Below are 13,520 nucleotides of genomic sequence, written 5' to 3' on the forward strand. Positions count from 1 at the left end.
GTGCTCTCTATCATGGTGCTGGTGTCAGTGCTCTCTATCATGGTGCCGGTGTCAGTGCTCTCTATCACGGTGCCGGTGTCAGTGCTCTCTATCTCGGTGCCGGTGTCAGTGCTCTCTATCATGGTGCTGGTGTCAGTGTTCTTTATCATGGTGCTAGTGTCAGTGTTCTTTATCATGGTGCTGGTGTCAGTGCTCTCTATCATGGTGCTGGTTTCAGTGCTCTCTATATCAGTGCTGGTATCAGTGCTCTCTATCACGGTGCTGGTGTCAGTGCTCTCTATCACGGTGCTGGTGTCAGTGCTCTCTATCACGGTGCTGGTGTCAGTGCTCTCTATCATGGTGCTGTTGTGGTGTCTGTGCCCTCTATCTCAATGCTGGTGTCAGTGCTCTTTATCTCAGTGCTGGTGTCAGTGCTCTCTATCACAGTGCAGCTGTGAGTGCTCTCTATCACAGTGTAGCTGTGAGTGCTCTCTATCACAGTGCTGGTGTGGTGTCAGTGCTCTCTATCTCGGAGCTGGTGTCAGTGCTCTCTATCTCGGTGCTGGTGTCAGTGCTCTCTATCACGGTGTTGGTGTCAGTGCTCTCTATCATGGTGCTGGTGTCAGTGTTCTCTATCATGGTGCTGGTGTGGTGTCAGTGCTTTCTATCTTGGTGCTGGTGTCAGTGCTCTCTATCATGGTTCTGGTGTCAGTTCTCTCTATCTCAGTGCTAATGTCAGTGCTCCCTATCTTGTTGCCTGTGTCAGTGCTCTCTATACCGGTGCTGGTGTCAGTGCTCTCTATCACGGTGCTGGTGTCAGTGCTCTCTATCACGGTGCTGGTGTGAGTGTTCTCTATCCTGGTGCTGGTGCCAGTACATTCTATCTCGGTGCTGGTGTCAGTGCTCTCTATCTCAGTGCTGGTGTCAGTGCTCTCTATCTTGGTGCTGCTGTCAGTGCTCTCTATCACGGTGCTGGAGTCAGTTCTCTCTATCACGGTGCTGTTGTGGTGTTAGTGCTCTCTATCTCAATGCTGGTGTCAGTGCTCTCTATCTCGGTGCTGGTGTCAGTGCTCTCTATCACAGTGCTGGTGTTGTGTCAGTGCTCTCTATCTCTGTGCTGGTGTCAGTGCTCTATATCTCGGTTCCGGTGTCAGTGTTCTCTATCCCAGTGCTGGTGTCAGTACTCTCTATCTTGGTGCTGGTGTCAGTGCTCTCTATCACGGTGCTGGCGTGGTGTCAGTGCCCTCTATCACAGTGCTTGTGTCAGTGCTCCCTATCTCGGTCCTGGTGTCAGTGTTCTCTATCATGGTGCTGGTGTCAGTGCTCTCTATCTCAGTGCTGGTGTCAGTGCTTTCTATCTTGGTGCTGATGTCAGTGCTCTCTATCACAGTGCTTGTGTCACTGCTCTCTATCAAGGTGCTTGTGTCAGTGCTCACTATCATGGTGCTGGTGTGGTGTCAGTGCTCTCTATCTCGATGCTGGTGTCAGTGCTCTGTATCACGGTGCTGGTGTCAGTGCTCTCTATCTCAGTGCTGGTGTCAGTGCTCTCTATCATGGTGCTGGTGTGGTGTCAGTGCTCTCTCTCTCGGTGCTGGTGTCAGTGTTCTCTATCATGGTGCTGGTGTCAGTGTTCTCTATCATGGTGCTGGTGTCAGTGTTCTCTATCATGGTGCTGGTGTCAGTGCTCTCTATCTCAGTGCTGGTGTCAGTGCTCTCTATCTCGGTGCTGGTGTCAGTGCTCTCTATCTCGGTGCTGGTGTCAGTGCTCTCTATGTTGGTGCTGGTGTCAGTGCTCTCTATCACGGTGCTGGTGTCAGTGCTCTCTATCACCGTGCTGGTGTCAGTGCTCTCTATCATGGTGGTGGTGTCAGTGCTTTCTCTCTTGGTGCTGGTGTCAGTGCTCTCCATCACGGTGTTGTGGTGTCTGTGCTCTCTATCTCGGTGCTGGTGTCATTGCTCTCTATCACAGTGCTGAAGTCAGTGCTCTCTATCACTGTGCTGGTGTGGTGTCAGTGCTCCCTATCTCAATGCTGGTGTCAGTGCTCTCTATCATGGTGCAGCTGTGAGTGCTCTCTATCTCAGTGCTGGTGTCAGTGCTCTCTATCTCGGTGTTGGTTTCAGTGCTCTCTATCTCGGCGCTGGAGTCAGTTCTCTCTATCACGGTCCTGTTGTGGTTAGTGCTCTCTATCTCTATCTCAATGCTGGTGTCAGTGCTCTCTATCTCGGTGCTGGTGTCAGTGCTCTCTATCACGGGGCTGGTGTCAGTGCTCTCTATCACAGGGCTGGTGTTGTGTCAGTGCTTTCTATCTTGGTGCTGGTGTCAGTGCTCTCTATCACGGTGCTGGTGTCAGTGCTCTCTATCACGGTGCTGGTGTCAGTGCTCTCTATCATGGTGCTGGTGTCAGTGCTCTCTATCATGGTGCTGGTTTCAGTGCTCCCTATCTCGGTGCCGGTGTCAGTGCTCTCTATCTTGGTCCTGGTGTCAGTGATCTCTATCATGGTGCTGGTGTCAGTGTTCTCTATCATGGTGCTGGTGTCAGTGTTCTTTATCATGGTGCTGGTGTCAGTGCTCTCTATCATGGTGCTGGTTTCAGTGCTCTCTATCTCAGTGCTGGTATCAGTGCTCTCTATCTTGGTGCTGGTGTCAGTGCTCTCTATCACGGTGCTGGTGTCAGTGCTCTCTATCACAGTGCTGGTGTCAGTGCTCTCTATCTCGGTGCTGGTGTCAGTGCTCTATATCACGGTGCTGGTGTCAGTGCTCTCTATCATGGTGCTGGTGTCAGTGTTCTCTATCTCGTTGCTGGTGTCAGTGTTCTCTATCTCGTTGCTGGTGTCAGTGCTCTCTATCATGGTGCTGGTGTGGTGTCAGTGCTTTCTATCTTGGTGCTGGTGTCAGTGCTCTCTATCATGGTTCTGGTGTCCGTTCTCTCTATCTCAGTGCTGCTGTCAGTGCTCCCTATCTTGTTGCCTGTGTCAGTGCTCTCTATACCGGTGCTGGTGTCAGTGCTCTCTATCACGGTGCTGGTGTCAGTGCTCTCTATCTTGGTGCTGGTGTCAGTGCTCTCTATCACGGTGCTGGTGTGAGTGTTCTCTATCCTGGTGCTGGTGCCAGTACATTCTATCTCGGTGCTGGTGTCAGTGCTCTCTATCTCAGTGCTGGTGTCAGTGCTCTCTATCTCGGTGCTGCTGTCAGTGCTCTCTATCATGGTGCTGGAGTCAGTTCTCTCTATCACGGTGCTGTTGTGGTGTTAGTGCTCTCTATCTCAATGCTGGTGTCAGTGCTCTCTATCTCGGTGCTGGTGTCAGTGCTCTCTATCTCGGTGCTGGTGTCAGTGCTCTCTATCACAGTGCTGGTGTTGTGTCAGTGCTCTCTATCTCGGTTCCGGTGTCAGTGCTCTCTATCTCGGTGCTGGTGTCAGTGCTCCCTATCTCGGTCCTGGTGTCAGTGTTCTCTATCATGGTGCTGGTGTCAGTGCTCTCTATCTCAGTGCTGGTGTCAGTGCTTTCTATCTTGGTGCTGATGTCAGTGCTCTCTATCACAGTGCTTGTGTCACTGCTCTCTATCAAGGTGCTTGTGTCAGTGCTCTCTATCATGGTGCTGGTGTGGTGTCAGTGCTCTCTATCTCGATGCTGGTGTCAGTGCTCTGTATCACGGTGCTGGTGTCAGTGCTCTCTATCTCAGTGCTGGTGTCAGTGCTCTCTATCATGGTGCTGGTGTGGTGTCAGTGCTCTCTCTCTCGGTGCTGGTGTCAGTGTTCTCCATCACAGTGTTGTTGTGGTGTCTGTGCTCTCTATCTCGGTGCTGGTGTCAGTACTCTCTGTCTCGGTGATGGTGTCAGTGCTCTCTATCACAGTGCTGAAGTCAGTGCTCTCTATCACTGTGCTGGTGTGGTGTCAGTGCTCCCTATCTCAATGCTGGTGTCAGTGCTCTTTATCTCGGTGCTGGTGTCAGTGCTCTCTATCATGGTGCAGCTGTGAGAGCTCTCTATCTCAGTGTTGGTGTCAGTGCTCTCTATCTCGGTGCTGGTTTCAGTGCTCTCTATCTCGGCTCTGGAGTCAGTTCTCTCTATCACGGTCCTGTTGTGGTGTTAGTGCTCTCTATCTCTATCTCAATGCTGGTGTCAGTGCTCTCTATCTCGGTGCTGGTGTCAGTGCTCTCTATCACGGGGCTGGTGTCAGTGCTCTCTATCACAGGGCTGGTGTTGTGTCAGTGCTTTCTATCTTGGTGCTGGTGTCAGTGCTCTCTATCACGGTGCTGGTGTCAGTGCTCTCTATCACTGTGCTGGTGTCAGTGCTCTCTATCTCAGTGCTGGTGTCAGTGCTCTCTATCTTGGTGCTGGTGTCAGTGCTCTCTATCACGGTGCTGGTGTCAGTGCTTTCTATCTCGGTGCTGGTGTCAGTGCTCTCCATCACGGTGCTGTTGTGGTGGCTGTGCTCTCTATCTCGTTGCTGGTGTCAGTGCTCTTTATCACGGTGCTGAAGTCAGTGCTCTCTATCATGGTGCTGGTGTGGTGTCAGTGCTCTCTATCTCGGTGCTGGTGGCAGTGCTCTCTATCATAGTGCTGGTGTTGTGTCAGTGATTTCTATCTTGGTGCTGGTGTCAGTGTTCTCTATCATGGTGCTGGTGTCAGTGCTCTCTTTCTCAGTGCTGGTGTCAGTGCTCTCTATCTTGGTGCTGGTGTCAGTGCTCTTTATCACGGTGCTGGTGTGAGTGTTCTCTATCCTGGTGCTGGTGCCAGTACATTCTATCTCGGTGCTGGTGTCAGTGCTCTCTTTCTCAGTGCTGGTGTCAGTGCTCTCTATCTTGGTGCTGCTGTCAGTGCTCTCTATCACGGTGCTGGAGTCAGTTCTCTCTATCACGGTGCTGTTGTGGTGTTAGTGCTCTCTATCTCAATGCTGGTGTCAGTGCTCTCTATCTCGGTGCTGGTGTCAGTGCTCTCTATCACAGTGCTGGTGTTGTGTCAGTGCTCTCTATCTCTGTGCCAGTGTCAGTGCTCTATATCTCGGTTCCGGTGTCAGTGTTCTCTATCTCAGTGCTGGTGTCAGTACTCTCTATCTTGGTGCTGGTGTCAGTGCTCTCTATCACGGTGCTGGCGTGGTGTCAGTGCCCTCTATCACAGTGCTTGTGTCAGTGCTCTCTATCTCGGTGCTGGTGTCAGTGCTCCCTATCTCGGTCCTGGTGTCAGTGTTCTCTATCATGGTGCTGGTGTCAGTGCTCTCTATCTCAGTGCTGGTGTCAGTGCTTTCTATCTTGGTGCTGATGTCAGTGCTCTCTATCACAGTGCTTGTGTCACTGCTCTCTATCAAGGTGCTTGTGTCAGTGCTCTCTATCTCGATGCTGGTGTCAGTGCTCTCTATCTCGATGCTGGTGTCAGTGCTCTGTATCACGGTGCTGGTGTCAGTGCTCTCTATCTCAGTGCTGGTGTCAGTGCTCTCTATCATGGTGCTGGTGTGGTGTCAGTGCTCTCTCTCTCGGTGCTGGTGTCAGTGTTCTCTATCATGGTGCTGGTGTCAGTGTTCTCTATCATGGTGCTGGTGTCAGTGCTCTCTATCTCAGTGCTGGTGTCAGTGCTCTCTATCTCGGTGCTGGTGTCAGTGCTCTCTATGTTGGTGCTGGTGTCAGTGCTCTCTATCACGGTGCTGGTGTCAGTGCTCTCTATCACGGTGCTGGTGTCAGTGCTCTCTATCACGGTGCTGGTGTCAGTGCTCTCTATCATGGTGGTGGTGTCAGTGCTTTCTCTCTTGGTGCTGGTGTCAGTGCTCTCCATCACGGTGTTGTTGTGGTGTCTGTGCTCTCTATCTCGGTGCTGGTGTCAGTACTCTGTCTCGGTGCTGGTGTCAGTGCTCTCTATCACAGTGCTGAAGTCAGTGCTCTCTATCACTGTGCTGGTGTGGTGTCAGTGCTCCCTATCTCAATGCTGGTGTCAGTGCTCTCTATCACAGTGCTGAAGTCAGTGCTCTCTATCACTGTGCTGGTGTGGTGTCAGTGCTCCCTATCTCAATGCTGGTGTCAGTGCTCTTTATCTCGGTGCTGGTGTCAGTGCTCTCTATCATGGTGCAGCTGTGAGAGCTCTCTATCTCAGTGCTGGTGTCAGTGCTCTCTATCTCGGTGCTGGTTTCAGTGCTCTCTATCTCGGCGCTGGAGTCAGTTCTCTCTATCACGGTCCTGTTGCGGTGTTAGTGCTCTCTATCTCTATCTCAATGCTGGTGTCAGTGCTCTCTATCTTGGTGCTGGTGTCAGTGCTCTCTATCACGGGGCTGGTGTCAGTGCTCTCTATCACAGGGCTGGTGTTGTGTCAGTGCTTTCTATCTTGGTGCTGGTGTCAGTGCTCTCTATCTTGGTGCTGGTGTCAGTGCTCTCTATCACTGTGCTGGTGTCAGTGCTCTCTATCTCAGTGCTGGTGTCAGTGCTCTCTATCTTGGTGCTGGTGTCAGTGCTCTCTATCACGGTGCTGGTGTCAGTGCTTTCTATCTCGGTGCTGGTGTCAGTGCTCTCCATCACGGTGCTGTTGTGGTGGCTGTGCTCTCTATCTCGTTGCTGGTGTCAGTGCTCTTTATCACGGTGCTGAAGTCAGTGCTCTCTATCACGGTGCTGGTGTGGTGTCAGTGCTCTCTATCTCGGTGCTGGTGTCAGTGCTCTCCATCACGGTGCTGGTGTCAGTGCTCTCTATCACAGTGCTGGTGTTGTGTCAGTGATTTCTATCTTGGTGCTGGTGTCAGTACTCTCTATCTCGGTGCTGGTGTCAGTGCTCTCTTTCTCAGTGCTGGTGTCAGTGCTCTCTTTCTCAGTGCTGGTGTCAGTGCTCTCTATCTTGGTGCTGGTGTCAGTGCTCTCTATCTTGGTGCTGGTGTCAGTGCTCTCTATCTTGGTGCTGGTGTGGTGTACAGTGCTCTGTATCACGGTGCTGGTGTCAGTGCTCTCTATCTCAGTGCTGGTGTCAGTGCTCTCTATCTCAGTGCTGGTGTCAGTGCTCTCTATCTTGGTGCTGGTTACAGTGCTCTCCATCACGGTGCTGTTGTGGTGTCTGTGCTCTCTATCTCAATGCTGGTGTCAGTGTTCTTTATCTCGGTGCTGGTGTCAGTGTTCTTTATCTCGGTGCTGGTGTCAGTGCTCTCTATCACGGTGCAGCTGGGAGTGCTCTCTATCTCAGTGCTGGTGTCAGTGCTCTATCTCGGTGCTGGTGTCAGTGTTCTCTATCATGGTGCTGGTGTCAGTGCTCTCTATCATGGTGCCGGTGTCAGTGCTCTCTATCATGGTGCCGGTGTCAGTGCTCTCTATCATGGTGCCGGTGTCAGTGCTCTCTATCATGGTGCTGGTGTCAGTGTTCTCTATCATGGTGCTGGTGTCAGTGTTCTTTATCATGGTGCTGGTGTCAGTGCTCTCTATCATGGTGCTGGTTTCAGTGCTCTCTATCTCGGTGCTGGTATCAGTGCTCTTTATCTCGGTGCTGGTGTCAGTGCTCTCTATCACGGTGCAGCTGGGAGTGCTCTCTATCTCAGTGCTGGTGTCAGTGTTCTCTATCATGGTGCTGGTGTCAGTGCTCTCTATCATGGTGCCGGTGTCAGTGCTCTCTATCATGGTGCCGGTGTCACTGCTCTCTATCTCGGTGCCGGTGTCAGTGCTCTCTATCATGGTGCTGGTGTCAGTGTTCTCTATCTTGGTGCTGGTGTCAGTGCTCTCTATCTTGGTGCTGGTGTCAGTGATCTCTATCACGGTGCTGGTGTCAGTGCTCTTTATCATGGTGCTGTTGTGGTGTCTGTGCCCTCTATCTCAATGCTGGTGTCAGTGCTCTTTATCTCGGTGCTGGTGTCAGTGCTCTCTATCACAGTGCAGCTGTGAGTGCTCTCTATCACAGTGCTGGTGTGGTGTCAGTGCTCTCTATCTCGGTGCTGGTGTCAGTGCTCTCTATCTCAGTGCTGGTGTCAGTGCTCTCTATCACGGTGCTGGTGTCAGTGCTCTCTATCATGGTGCTGGTGTCAGTGTTCTCTATCATGGTGCTGGTGTGGTGTCAGTGCTTTCTATCTTGGTGCTGGTGTCAATGCTCTCTATCATGGTTCTGGTGTCAGTTCTCTCTATCTCAGTGCTGCTGTCAGTGCTCCCTATCTTGTTGCCTGTGTCAGTGCTCTCTATACCAGTGCTGGTGTCAGTGCTCTCTATCACGGTGCTGGTGCTGGTGTCAGTGCTCTCTATCTTGGTGCTGGTGTCAGTGCTCTCTATCACGGTGCTGGTGTGAGTGTTCTCTATCCTGGTGCTGGTGCCAGTACATTCTATCTCGGTGCTGGTGTCAGTGCTCTCTATCTCAGTGCTGGTGTCAGTGCTCTCTATCTTGGTGCTGCTGTCAGTGCTCTCTATCACGGTGCTGGAGTCAGTTCTCTCTATCACGGTGCTGTTGTGGTGTTAGTGCTCTCTATCTCAATGCTGGTGTCAGTGCTCTCTATCTCGGTGCTGGTGTCAGTGCTCTCTATCACAGTGCTGGTGTTGTGTCAGTGCTCTCTATCTCTGTGCTGGTGTCAGTGCTCTATATCTCGGTTCCGGTGTCAGTGTTCTCTATCTCAGTGCTGGTGTCAGTACTCTTTATCTTGGTGCTGGTGTCAGTGCTCTCTATCACGGTGCTGGCGTGGTGTCAGTGCCCTCTATCACAGTGCTTGTGTCAGTGCTCTCTATCTCGGTGCTGGTGTCAGTGCTCCCTATCTCGGTCCTGGTGTCAGTGTTCTCTATCATGGTGCTGGTGTCAGTGCTCTCTATCTCAGTGCTGGTGTCAGTGCTTTCTATCTTGGTGCTGATGTCAGTGCTCTCTATCACAGTGCTTGTGTCACTGCTCTCTATCAAGGTGCTTGTGTCAGTGCTCTCTATCATGGTGCTGGTGTGGTGTCAGTGCTCTCTATCTCGATGCTGGTGTCAGTGCTCTGTATCACCGTGCTGGTGTCAGTGCTCTCTATCTCAGTGCTGGTGTCAGTGCTCTCTATCATGGTGCTGGTGTGGTGTCAGTGCTCTCTCTCTCGGTGCTGGTGTCAGTGTTCTCTATCATGGTGCTGGTGTCAGTGTTCTCTATCATGGTGCTGGTGTCAGTGCTCTCTATCTCAGTGCTGGTGTCAGTGCTCTCTATCTCGGTGCTGGTGTCAGTGCTCTCTATGTTGGTGCTGGTGTCAGTGCTCTCTATCACGGTGCTGGTGTCAGTGCTCTCTATCACGGTGCTGGTGTCAGTGCTCTCTATCACGGTGCTGGTGTCAGTGCTCTCTATCACGGTGCTGGTGTCAGTGCTCTCTATCATGGTGGTGGTGTCAGTGCTTTCTCTCTTGGTGCTGGTGTCAGTGCTCTCCATCACGGTGTTGTTGTGGTGTCTGTGCTCTCTATCTCGGTGCTGGTGTCAGTACTCTCTGTCTCGGTGCTGGTGTCAGTGCTCTCTATCACAGTGCTGAAGTCAGTGCTCTCTATCACTGTGCTGGTGTGGTGTCAGTGCTCCCTATCTCAATGCTGGTGTCAGTGCTCTTTATCTCGGTGCTGGTGTCAGTGCTCTCTATCATGGTGCAGCTGTGAGTGCTCTCTATCTCAGTGCTGGTGTCAGTGCTCTCTATCTTGGTGCTGGTTTCAGTGCTCTCTATCTCGGCGCTGGAGTCAGTTCTCTCTATCACGGTCCTGTTGTGGTGTTAGTGCTCTCTATCTCTATCTCAATGCTGGTGTCAGTGCTCTCTATCTCGGTGCTGGTGTCAGTGCTCTCTATCACGGGGCTGGTGTCAGTGCTCTCTATCTCAGTGCTGGTGTCAGTGCTCTCTATCTTATTGCTGGTGTCAGTGCTCTCTATCACGGTGCTGGTGTCAGTGCTCTCTATCACGGTGCTGGTGTCAGTGCTCTCTATCACTGTGCTGGTGTCAGTGCTCTCTATCTCAGTGCTGGTGTCAGTGCTCTCTATCTTGGTGCTGGTGTCAGTGCTCTCTATCACGGTGCTGGTGTCAGTGCTTTCTATCTCGGTGCTGGTGTCCGTGCTCTCCATTACGGTGCTGTTGTGGTGGCTGTGCTCTCTATCTCGTTGCTGGTGTCAGTGCTCTTTATCACGGTGCTGAAGTCAGTGCTCTCTATCACGGTGCTGGTGTGGTGTCAGTGCTCTCTATCTCGGTGCTGGTGTCAGTGCTCTCTATCACGGTGCTGGTGTCAGTGCTCTCTATCACAGTTCTGGTGTTGTGTCAGTGATTTCTATCTTGGTGCTGGTGTCAGTACTCTCTATCTCGGTGCTGGTGTCAGTGTTCTCTATCATGGTGCTGGTGTCAGTGCTCTTTTTCTCAGTGATGGTGTCAGTGCTCTCTATCTTGGTGCTGGTGTCAGTGCTCTCTATCTTGATGATGGTGTGGTGTACAGTGCTCTGTATCACGGTGCTGGTGTCAGTGCTCTCTATCTCAGTGCTGGTGTCAGTGCTCTCTATCTCAGTGCTGGTGTCAGTGCTCTCTATCTTGGTGCTGGTTACAGTGCTCTCCATCACGGTGCTGTTGTGGTGTCTGTGCTCTCTATCTCAATGCTGGTGTCAGTGCTCTTTATCTCGGTGCTGGTGTCAGTGCTCTCTATCACGGTGCAGCTGGGAGTGCTCTCTATCTCAGTGCTGGTGTCAGTGCTCTCTATCTCAGTGCTGGTGTCAGTGCTCTATCTCGGTGCTGGTGTCAGTGTTCTCTATCATGGTGCTGGTGTCAGTGCTCTCTATCATGGTGCCGGTGTCAGTGCTCTCTATCATGGTGCCGGTGTCAGTGCTCTCTATCATGGTGCCGGTGTCAGTGCTCTCTATCATGGTGCTGGTGTCAGTGTTCTCTATCATGGTGCTGGTGTCAGTGCTCTCTATCATGGTGCTGGTTTCAGTGCTCTCTATCTCAGTGCTGGTATCAGTGCTCTTTATCTTGGGGCTGGTGTCAGTGCTCTCTATCACGGTGCAGCTGGGAGTGCTCTCTATCTCAGTGCTGGTGTCAGTGTTCTCTATCATGGTGCTGGTGTCAGTGCTCTCTATCATGGTGCCGGTGTCAGTGCTCTCTATCATGGTGCCGGTGTCAGTGCTCTCTATCTCGGTGCCGGTGTCAGTGCTCTCTATCATGGTGCTGGTGTCAGTGCTCTCTATCTTGGTGCTGGTGTCAGTGCTCTCTATCACGGTGCAGCTGGGAGTGCTCTCTATCTCAGTGCTGGTGTCAGTGCTCTCTATCTCACTGCTGGTGTCAGTGCTCTCTATCTCGGTGCTGGTGTCAGTGTTCTCTATCATGGTGCTGGTGTCAGTGCTCTCTATCTCGGTGCTGGTGTCAGTGCTCTCTATCTCGGTGCTGGTGTCAGTGCTCTCTATCTCGGTGCTGGTGTCAGTGCTCTCTATCACGGTGCTGGTGTCAGTGCTCTCTATCTCAGTGCTGGTTTCAGTGCTCCCTATCTCGGTGCCGGTGTCAGTGCTCTCTATCTCGATGCTGGTGTCAGTGCTCTCTATCTTGGTGCTGGTGTCAGTGCTCTATATCATGGTGCTGGTGTCAGTGCTTTCTATCTCGGTGCTGGTTACAGTGCTCTCTATATCAATGCTAGTGTCAGTGCTCTCTATCACGGTGCTGGAGTCAGTGCTCTCTATCACGGTTCTGGTGTGGTGTCAGTGCTCTCTATCACGGTGCTGGTGTCAGTGCTCTCTATCTTGGTGCTGGTTTCAGTGCTCTCTATCTTGGTGCTGGTTTCAGTGCTCTCTATCACGGTGCTGGTGTCAGTGCTCTCTATACCGGTGCTGGTGTCAGTGCTCTGTTATGGTGCTGGTGTCAGTGCTCTCTATCTCAGTGCTGGTGTCAGTGCTCTCTATCTCGGTGCTGGTGTCAGTGCTCTCTATCTTGGTGCTGATGTCAGTGCTCTCTATCTTGGTGCTGGTTTCAGTGCTCTCTATCTTGGTGCTGGTTTCAGTGCTCTCTATCACGGTGCTGGTGTCAGTGCTCTCTATACCGGTGCTGGTGTCAGTGCTCTGTTATGGTGCTGGTGTCAGTGCTCTCTATCTCAGTGCTGGTGTCAGTGCTCTCTATCTCGGTGCTGGTGTCAGTGCTCTCTATCTTGGTGCTGATGTCAGTGCTCTCTATCTTGGTGCTGGTGTCAGTGCTCTCTATCAAGGTGCTTGTGTCAGTGCTCTCTATCAAGGTGATTGTGTCAGTTCTCTCTATCACGGTGCTGGTGTCAGTGCTCTCTATCATGGTGCTGGTGTGGTGTCAGTGCTCTCTATCTCGATGCTGGTGTCAGTGCTCTGTATCACGGTGCTGGTGTCAGTGCTATCTATCTCAGTGCTGGTGTCAGTGCTCTCTATCATGGTGCTGGTGTGGTGTCAGTGCTTTCTATCTTGGTGCTGGTGTCAGTGCTTTCTATCTTGGTGCTGGTGTCAGTGCTTTCTATCTTGGTGCGGGTGTCAGAGCTCTCTATCACGGTGCTGGTGTCAGTGATCTCTATCTTGGTGCTGGTTTCAGTGCTCTCCATCACGGTGCTGGTGTCAGTGCTCTTTATACCGGTGCTGGTGTCAGTGCTCTGTTATGGTGCTGGTGTCAGTGCTCTCTATCTCAGTGCTGGTGTCAGTGCTCTCTATCATGGTGCTGGTGTGGTGTCAGTGCTTTCTATCTTGGTGCTGGTGTCAGTGCTTTCTATCTTGGTGCTGGTGTCAGTGCTTTCTATCATGGTGTGGGTGTCAGTGCTCTCTATCACGGTGCTGGTGTCAGTGATCTCTATCTTGGTGCTGGTTTCAGTGCTCTCTATCACGGTGCTGGTGTCAGTGCTCTTTATACCGGTGCTGGTGTCAGTGCTCTGTTATGGTGCTGGTGTCAGTGCTCTCTATCTCAGTGCTGGTGTCAGTGCTCTCTATCTCGGTGCTGGTGTCAGTGCTCTCTATCTTGGTGCTGGTGTCAGTGATCTATATCATGGTGCTGGTGTCAGTGCTTTCTATCTCGGTGCTGGTTACAGTGCTCTCCATCATGGTGCTGTTGTGGTGTCTGTGCTCTGTATCTCAATGCTGGTGTCAGTGCTCTTTATCTCGGTGCTGGTGTCAGTGCTCTCTATCACGGTGCAGCTGTGAGTACTCTCTATCACAGTGCTGGTGTGGTGTCAGTGCTCTCTATCTCAGTGCTGGGGTCAGTACTCTCTACTTCGGTGCTGGTGTCATTGCTCTCTATCTCGGTGCTGGTGTCAGTGCTCTCTATCTCGGTGCTGGTGTCAGTGCTCTCTATCATGGTGCTGCTGTCAATGCTCTCTATCTCGGCGCTGGTGTCAGTGCTCTCTATCACGGTGCTGGTGTCAGTACTCTCTATCACGGTGCTGGTGTCAGTGCTCTCTATCACGGTGCTGGTGTGGTGTCATTGCTCTCTATCTCAGTGCTGGTGTCAGTGCTCTCTATCTCGGTGCTGGTGTCAGTGCTCTCTATCACGGTGCTGGAGTCAGTGTCTCTATCACGGTGCTGGTGTGGTGTCAGTGCTCTCCATCTCGCTGCTGGTGTCAGTGCTCTCTATCACTGTGCTGGTGTCAGTGCTCTCTATCACTGTGCTGGTGTCAGTGCTCTCTATCACTGTGCTGG

Source organism: Lithobates pipiens, unplaced genomic scaffold (assembly GCF_037356315.1).
Source record: "Lithobates pipiens isolate NorthernLeopardFrog02 unplaced genomic scaffold, aLitPip1_a1.2 Scaffold_13, whole genome shotgun sequence".
NCBI classification, from domain to species: domain Eukaryota; kingdom Metazoa; phylum Chordata; class Amphibia; order Anura; family Ranidae; genus Lithobates; species Lithobates pipiens.